We start from the raw sequence: 8,846 nt of genomic DNA, 5'->3' as shown, positions 1-8,846 counted from the left end.
TCCCAACTTCCCACCCCTGAACCCAGCCCCACCGCAAGCCCCAGCCTGCAGAAGACCCCACACCAGCCTCAGTCCTAAGCCAAGACAGCCTCCAGCCCTGTCCAGCCCCGGAGCGTCCCCTCCAATGTGCCCCCGGAACCTGCAGACCTGCCCACCACCCTGCCCCAACTAGCCCCAGGCCTCTGCACCCCACCCCTGTGTCCTCACCAGCTTTCTCCTCTCTGACAGGGTAACCCACCAGCAGCCACACCTGAGGCTTTTTTCTTAAAAAAGAAAACCCCCTGGCCGGGCGCGGTGGCTCACGCCTGTAATCCCAGCACTTTGGGAGGCCGAGACGGGCGGATCACGAGGTCAGGAGATCGAGACCATCCTGGCTAACACGGTGAAACCCCGTCTCTACTAAAAAATACAAAAACTAGCCGGGCGAGGTGGCGGGCGCCTGTAGTCCCAGCTACTCGGGAGGCTGAGGCAGGAGAATAGCGTGAACCCGGGAGGCGGAGCTTGCAGTGAGCTGAGATCTGGCCACTGCATTCTAGCTTGGGTGGGTGACAGAGCGAGACTCCGTCTCAAAAAAAAACAAAACAAAAAAGGAAACCCCCACCCACGAGCCCACTGCACATCTCACTGATGCTGCCAGTTACCTGCGTCGTCCACGCCACAGCCCACCCCTCCCGTGGCTTAGCACCTGCACTGGACGCCATTAACCACACCCTCCTCCTGCCCTCTCCCCTCAAAACCCCCAGGGCTCCCCAGCTTCTTGTCCCAGTCCCTGCGTGTGGATGTCTGGGACACTCAGTAGCCTGGGTGCCCCTGGGACCTTGCAGAGTGCAAAGGTAGCTAGGGCTGTGCTCCACCTGGCCGGAAGATTCCAGGGTGTCCCCAGGACCATGAGGGGCCCCTGCAGTGACCCCTTGGCTACCATCTCACTCCATCTGTCCAAAGCCGGTGCCTTTGGAAAACTCTCCTTATACCCCTCGTGCTCTGAAGCAGGAGTTGGATGCCGACCGGAGGGTCCCCGCCGGGAATCCTCTAGGCAACCAGGGCCTGAGAAAGGAGGACCCTCAGGCTGTGATCAGGCCGAGAGCCAGGGTCAGGCCCTACGTGGAACAGAAGCCACTTGAGGGTCAGACCCCAGGAGAAGGGTCCCTCCATCGGGCCCACTCAGGGCCCTGTGCAAAATGAAAATGTGGAATGCCTCATTAAAAAGCAGGGGAAAGTGCCAGCAAGGTATTAAAATATACAACTTTTTCTTTTCTTTTCCTTTTTATCAGACAGAGTCTTGCTTTGTTGCTCAGGCTGGAATGCAATGTCACCATCTCAGCTCACTGCAACCTCTGCCTCCCGGGTTCAAGTGATTCTCCTGCCTCAGCCTCCCAGGTAGCTGGGACTACAGGCATAAGCCACCACGCCCAGCTAATTTTAGCATTTTTAGTAGAGACGGGGTTTTGCCATGTTGGCCAGGCTGGTCTTAAACTCCTGACCTCAGATGATCTGCCCACCTCAGCCTCTCAAAGTGCTGGGATTATAGGCATGAGCCACTGTGCCCGGCCTAGCTTTTTATTTTTCCACGGTTTCTCTCTCAACTTGTAATGTTATTTTTTAGTTGCTATTTTACTCATTCTAAGAAATTCTGAAAATTAGAGTCAGTAGCATGGATCTGCCATTCATCTTATATTGTCCAGTTTTGGTTTTTTTTTTTTACTTTTATATTTTATTTTAAGAAACACATACAAGAGTTTTAAGAAATGATGAATATAACCCAAAATCACGGTGAGTTATTAAACCCATTTTCTGTATTCAAACACTAAAAATCTGAAGGTGGAGTATCAGCCAATGTGAGACGCATCATAGCCCGGCCCATATGTACACGGCACACGGAGCTCTGCCTGCACTCATCTGTGAATTCCTCATTTACATGTCACTGATACAAAAACCTGCAAGGGAACTTCTACTCTTCACTTCTCCTCTTTCCCATACATTGTCACATATTTTTAAGGAACTTTAGAGATATGAAGAAAATGCATTAAAGTGGGCTTCTGCTAAGGGCTCTCCATGTTTTGCTCTGACCAATTACGCACTACATCTTGAGAAAAGCTTTTGCAGCTCATTTCCAGCTAAGATAGCAGAAAACTCTAGGTCTTTGCTGATATGACATTGTCCAGTTTTAAATGCAAAAAAGAAAGCATGGAACTCATCTGGAAGGTGAAATCTCAGTTTCTGTTTCACAGTTCGCACATGCACCTGTCCTCAGCGACGCCCAGAAAGGAGGAAAGGTCCCACAAAACCAACACAGAGGCTGCTTTTATTCCACCTCCCAGTCACCACATCCCAACAGCACCGCGCCTTCCACGGGACCGGCTGAGGAGGAAGGTCGGGGGCCTGGTTGCTGGCGTTTCCTCCCACTGGAAGCTGCTTGGCTTGAAGGGAAGGCGAGGCTGGGGCTGCAGCCCCTCACCCCGTCCTGGCTGCGACCAGCCCTGTGGCTGCCGTGAGCCTCGCTCATGCACTCTGTGCAGGTTCTGAGTGGCGCTGGGCTCAGAAGGCGCCCGTGGCTTGCTCTTGCAGGGGCTCCATGCCCGTCCTACCTTTCTTGAAAAACACAAGCTTAGTGATAAAATTGGTAAGAATTTCAAGACAGTGACCCTGGAGCCTTAAACCCGAAGTGGCCCTTGCCCTCCACAGGCACAGCGGGGCACCCAGGGGCAGGCAGGGTGGTCCTGGAGGTCATTCTGGGAGGGGCCAGTGCCTCTGCCTTGATGCCCATGCTGTCCCCTCTCCACACGTCCTCGCCTATCCCCGATTGCTGAGTGACTGGCAGGAGCCAGCCTGCACCCCCGCCGCGAGGTCTGGCCCTGCTCCTGGCACTGCAGGCTGGAGTTGCCTGTGGGACTGCCCAGTGCACAGCTCCTGCACCACGCGGGCATGGGTCCTTGTCTCCATGGAAGGGTGGTGCTGCTGCTGAGTTCACGCATCGGCCTGGGCAGACGCAGGGGCGCAACCCAGCTCCTGCATGGTGTGCTGGGTCCCCCACGTGTGACCCTGTGGTTGGGGGCTTGCAGCCCTTCTTGCCACCTGCTGGCCTCTCCATGGCCACATGCTTCCTTCCCACTCCCTGGATGGCGCAGGTGTGGCGTGGCCTGTGTTCTCCGACGGCAGGGGGCACATGCACAGCTCCCAGCCTTGTTCTCCCACCCTCTTCCCCCTGAGGTGGGGCTGGGACTCTCAGGACAACAGCACCTCTTCCTCACGGCCCTCCTCGTCGGCACCACTGGGCCCTTGCACCCGCTTGCCAGGGTGGGCCGGGTGGGCAGCTCAGCGGGTGGCCCTGAGCCCTGGCCCCAGCCCAGGCATCTGGTGAAACCCTTCCTGGCCTCGGCTCCTCGTCTGTGCGGTGGGCATGGCCATCACTCCGCCTCGGGCAGTCGTGGGCATGGAACTGAGTTAATCCACCAACAGGGCTCAGGATGGCACCCAGTTAGGTCCATTGGTTTCTTTTACATCATCTGATGCCATCTCTTGTCAAGCGCCTGGGGCCACATCTCTGTGACATGGGGCTTTCCGCCACTGGCAGGCACCTGGGAGCATCCCAGGCCCTGTCTGCACCCGCACCCCATGTCCCAGGAGCCCAGGGTCCCCCAGTAGCCTGGTCCCCTTGGCCCACAGGGGTGCTGCCTTGCTCTGGGAGGGCTCTGTGTCCCGCTTTGTAATTGTACATCACAGCTGTCACCATTGCACTAGTCAAGGGGGCAGTGACAGCAACAGTCAGGCCATGGGCTGAACTCCGGGCACCCATCGGCGCAGAGCTAGGGGAAGCTGGATGAAGCAGCAGGCGCGGCCGTGGGGAACCAACTTCTTCTTCCAGAAAAAGAGCTATTTCCATAAGCTGCTGGCTGTCAAAAGGCATTTAGCTCCCCCTGTGTTCCAGAGAACATAATCTATTATTTGTTCAAAAGTAGGTTTCCTGAGGTAGCTACAAACCCCCCCCCAGTATTGATGCTAAGTCACATGGAAAGCTGCGGGAGGCTGGCCTGGCTTTTTGTAAGATAATAGCAGGGCTTGTGTGCTCTCTGCTGAAACCTGCCATCCCATCCATTTCCTCCTGGGAAACTGGGCCATCGATGAGGGTGACAGCCCTGCCAGCCAGCGACATCCTCCTATACTCAGTGCCCAGGCAGCGCGGTCAAAGGGTGCAAATCTGAGTGCTGGAGAGCCCTCTCCTCCCCCTAGTGCCTGCCACCCACCCCTTCCTCCTTCTGACACTGGCCCCCAGTAAGCACAAGGGCAGCACGCTGCCCCTCCCTACAGCCCTGCCCAGGTGGGAACCCCGGGGGCGGAGTCCAAGGTCCTCCCGCTTCTCAGATCCCTCCCATCCCCTCCGGCTCCTCCACTTTACCCCCTTGACCCTCATTCTCATGAAGCTCACAACAGCAGAGCCTGTGCTGACCCTTGGAGAAGACGCAAAGTGAGATTGGAGGACTGTGGAGGACTGTGGAGGACTGTGGGGGACTGTGGAGGACTGTAGGGGACTGTGGGGGACCGTGGGGGACTGTGGAGGACAATAGGCTGTGATGGGCGGGACTGTGCCTGCCTCCGAGTTTAAATGTCGAAGTCCTGACCCCCAGGACCTGAGAATGTGACGGTATTTGGAGATGGGGTCTTTACAGAAAGGATTCCAGTTAAACGAGATCATGAGGGTGGACCCGTTGTGACTGGTGTCCTTGTAAGAACAGGAGATCAGGAGGAAGACACGCAGAGAGGGGCGACCCGGTGAGGACTCAGGGAGAAGACGGTGTCTGGAAGCCAAGGAGAGGCATCGGGAGGAAGCAGCCCCGCCGTACCTCGATGTGGGACTGCCAGCCTCACGGACTGTACTTTGAGCAATAAACGTCCTGTTTAAGCCCCAGTCTGCGGTCGTCAGAGGCGCTGGAACCAGAGCGACTCCATCTCGAGTGAGGGCTAGAAAATGAGGCTAGGGCTTACTGGGCTTCGTTCCCAGAGAGTCGGGCATTCCCAGCCTCTAGATGTTTATGGATAAGGGAACAAATAAATAATGTTTACTAAACAGACCCAGACTTGGGAGTCCAGATACCCCGATATCCAGAGAACAAAGGCATTCCTAATTTTGCTTTAAAGATAAATAATATCGATTCTTGCAAAATATGGTAATTAATTCTTTATCACCAACCCTCGTAGCAGAGCACATCTCCCCATATATACCAGGATTGTGCCCAGGGTGGGCGCCTTTCTCCTCTTAGTTTTGGGAATGTCCTACTCTGTCTATGGAGTAGCTGTCCTTTCACCACTTTACTCTCTCTCTTAATAAACTTGCTTTCACATGAGACTGCGACTCACCCTGAATTCTTTCTTGTGCAAGATCCAAGAACCCTCTCTTGGGGCCTGGATCGGGACCCCTTTGCTGTGACATGGTGCTGCTCCGTGGCCACGTGGGCCGACCGATGCAGAGACCGACGGCGGGCTCTTCGTCACCCTGGCCCACCCACCAGGCTCCCACGCTCCCCAGCCCTTCCGTCCTGATGCTCTGATGGTGGCGCCGTGTGGCCTGCTCTGCTTACTGTGCCCTGCTCAGCTGCTGCTCTGCGGGTGGTGGGCACTTCCTGACACTCTACAGAGCGCAGCCTTTCTGGAGTCATGAGACAGGACACTGAGAGCGGCCGCCTCGTCTGGAGACTGAGTCCAGTGTCAGGGACAAGCAGTGACAGCCTCCCTGACCTCTGCCTCCTCCACTCTGGCAACAAGGGTGGGAAGCAGGAGGCCGGCCTGATACCAGCGAGCAGATGCGAGGGGCCGCACTTCATCCCAACGCCCAGCAGCTATTTCTGAGAGTTCTGCTTGTATGTAGGTGACGCCGGGAACTGCATTGTCCACACTTCCCCAAGCCTACAAATTCGCTTTGTAGGATTTTTTTTTTTACTGAATGAATCCTACAGGGCTTGTCTCCCAAGTGCTGAGATGAACAGATGGTGGTGGCTGTCATCCCTCGAGTTCACACATCCCCCAAGGGCACCACAACTCCTGATGCAAATAAGCCTGTTACTTTCTTTTTTCTGTTCTTTCTTTCTTTCTTTTTTTTTTTGAGATGGAGTCTCACTTTCTTGCCCAGGCTGGAGTGCAGTGGCGCAATCTCGGCTCACTGCAACCTCTGCCCTCCAGGTTCAGGCAATTCTCCTGCCTCACCCTCCTGAGTAGCTGCGATTACAGGTGCCTGCCACCACGTCCGGCTAATTTTTTGTATTTTTAGTAGAGATGGGGTTTCACCGTGTTGGCCAGGCTGGTCTTGAACTCCTGACCTCAGGTGATACGCTCACCTTGGCCTCCCAAAGTGCTGGGATTACAGGCGTGAGCCACTACATCCAGCCAAGCCTGTTAGTTTTCATGATCAGAGAACTAGAAATGAAAACACGGAGTTACAACATCTCTCCTATCAGGTTGGCAAAACTCCACAAGGTCACCACCACACCCTGATGGGGAGGAAACACAGTCTCATGCTTTGCTGCTGGGATACAAACAGCACAGCCCCTGTGGGAAGAAGCTCAGAGATGCCGGGAAAGATGCGTGTGCATTCACAACTGCATCCTTCAATTCCACTTCTAAGCAGCTACCTTAAAGTCACACTGTCAAAAATATCAGAAAATGGATGTTCAAGGTCATTCAACGTAACCCTGCTTTTAATACCTACAGACTTTTTTTTAACCAAAGGATATATCTCGGCAAAATATATTATGTATGTATATAACTAAATGGAACCTCTGAGATGAAAAATACATTTGAAATGAAAAATTCATAAAATGAGCTTAGCAGCAGTTTGAAAACTGCAGAAAAATGCCAGTGAACTTGAATACAAGTGAGAACTTGAATACAAGTATTAGAAAATATTCAAACCTAAGCACGGAGATGGGAGAAAAGTTTCAACATAAAAATAAACAGAACCTCACTGACACTGAAACAGCATCAAGTGTCTCATATACATGTAACTGGAGTTCCAAAAGGAAGAGGTAGGCAGAAAAATATGTGAAGAAACCTTGACTTCAACATTTTCAAACTTGAAGAATCTCACAGATTGATAAGCTTAGTAAGCCCCAAGCAGGACAAACAAGGCAAAAGCAGCCAGACAAATGCACATTGACCACAAAGAAACACAGAACAGCCGGCAATCTGTCATCATACGCGGTGCAAGCCAGAAGACAGCGGACGGAATGGTGTGATTTCACGTGGCAGAAGAAAAAATGTCCGTCAACCTAGAGAATCAGTGAAAATATCTTCCAAAAAATGAGGGCAAATTAAGGATATTTCCATACAAACAACAATTGGTAGAATCCATTTTCAGTAGATCTGCATCACACGAAATGCTAAAGGAGGTTATTGAGGCTAAAGGAGTATACATCAGCTTATTTCATGTGAAAGTGAAATGTATGACAATAAAGAAAGGAATAGGACAGAAATGGAACGTTACTGTTTAAAGTCATTAAAATCCACATGAAGGGTTTTAATATCATCGGGAAGTATACTAGCTGAAGTTTAAGCTACAAATTGACAATTGTAGAAAACACTGTAAAGCAAAAAGATCTAGCTGAAAAGCCAGTAAGAAGACACATTTGAATCCAAAAAAGATAAATTTATAATTCTAAAAGAAGGAAGAAAAAAGAGGGAAAAGAACAAAGAATGGATAGGACAAATAAGAAAACATTGATAATTACATTAAATTTAAATGATGTAACACTGTAATTAAATGGCAGAGATTGTTGACTGAAATAAACAAAGAACTAACTCTAAGCTGCCTACAAGAGACCCATTTTAAATATAAATACACAGATAGGTTAAGGCCGAGCATGGTGGCTCACACCTGTAATCTCAGCACTTTGGGAGGCCAAGGTGGGAAGATTGCTTGAGTCCAGGAGTTCAAGACCAGCCTGGGAAACATGGTGGAACTCCATCTCTACAAAAATTACAAATATTACCTGGGTGTGGTGGCACACCCCTGTGGTCCCAGTTACTTGGGAGGCTGAGGTGGGAGGATTGCTTGAGCCTGGAGGGTGAGGGTGCAGTGAGTCAAGATGGTGCCACTGCACTCCAGGCTGGGTGACAGAGCAAAACCCTGTCTCAAAATTTTACTTAAAAAAAAAAAACACAAAAAAACAGGCTGGGCGTGGTGGCTCACACCTACAATCCCAGCACTTTGGGAGGCCGAGGAAGGTGGATTACCTGAGGTCAGAAGTTTGAGACCACCCTGGCCAACATGGTGAAAACCTGACTTTACTAAAAATACAAAATTAGCCGGGCATGGTGGCAGGTGCCTATAATCCCTGCTACTCGGGAGGCTGAGGCAGGAGAATCACTTGAACCTAGGAGCAGAGGTTGCAGTGAGAGTTAGATAGTGCCATTGCACTCCAGCCTGGGCGACAAGAGCGAAACTCCATCTCAAAAAACATAGATAGATAGATAGATAGATAGACAGACAGACAGACACATATGTATATATATATTTAAGACACAGGTAGGTTAAAAGTTAAAGGAGAGAAAAGGGCATGCCAGGGAAGTGCTGTCAAAAGAAAGCTGAAGTAGTTATGTTGACATGACACAAAGCACACATCAGAACAAAGAACATCACCAGGGATAAAGAAAGACAACAGGGTCAAGTCATCAAGAGGACATAATGACCCCAAATGAGTATGCTCCTACTAACAGAGCTTCAAAATACATACAGTAAAATTCAAAACTTTCATCATTGAAACATGATTAATTGGATGTAGTAAAAATGTTCAACTTTTGATTTTTGAAAGTCACCAGAAGGAGAGTGGTGTTGGCAAGAGGGCTGGCTAGAACTGCCT

Source organism: Macaca mulatta, chromosome 6 (assembly GCF_049350105.2).
Source record: "Macaca mulatta isolate MMU2019108-1 chromosome 6, T2T-MMU8v2.0, whole genome shotgun sequence".
In the NCBI taxonomy this organism is placed as follows: Eukaryota; Metazoa; Chordata; class Mammalia; order Primates; family Cercopithecidae; genus Macaca; species Macaca mulatta.
The sequence above is the reverse complement of the archived record's forward strand: the minus strand, read 5'-3'. Positions refer to the sequence as shown.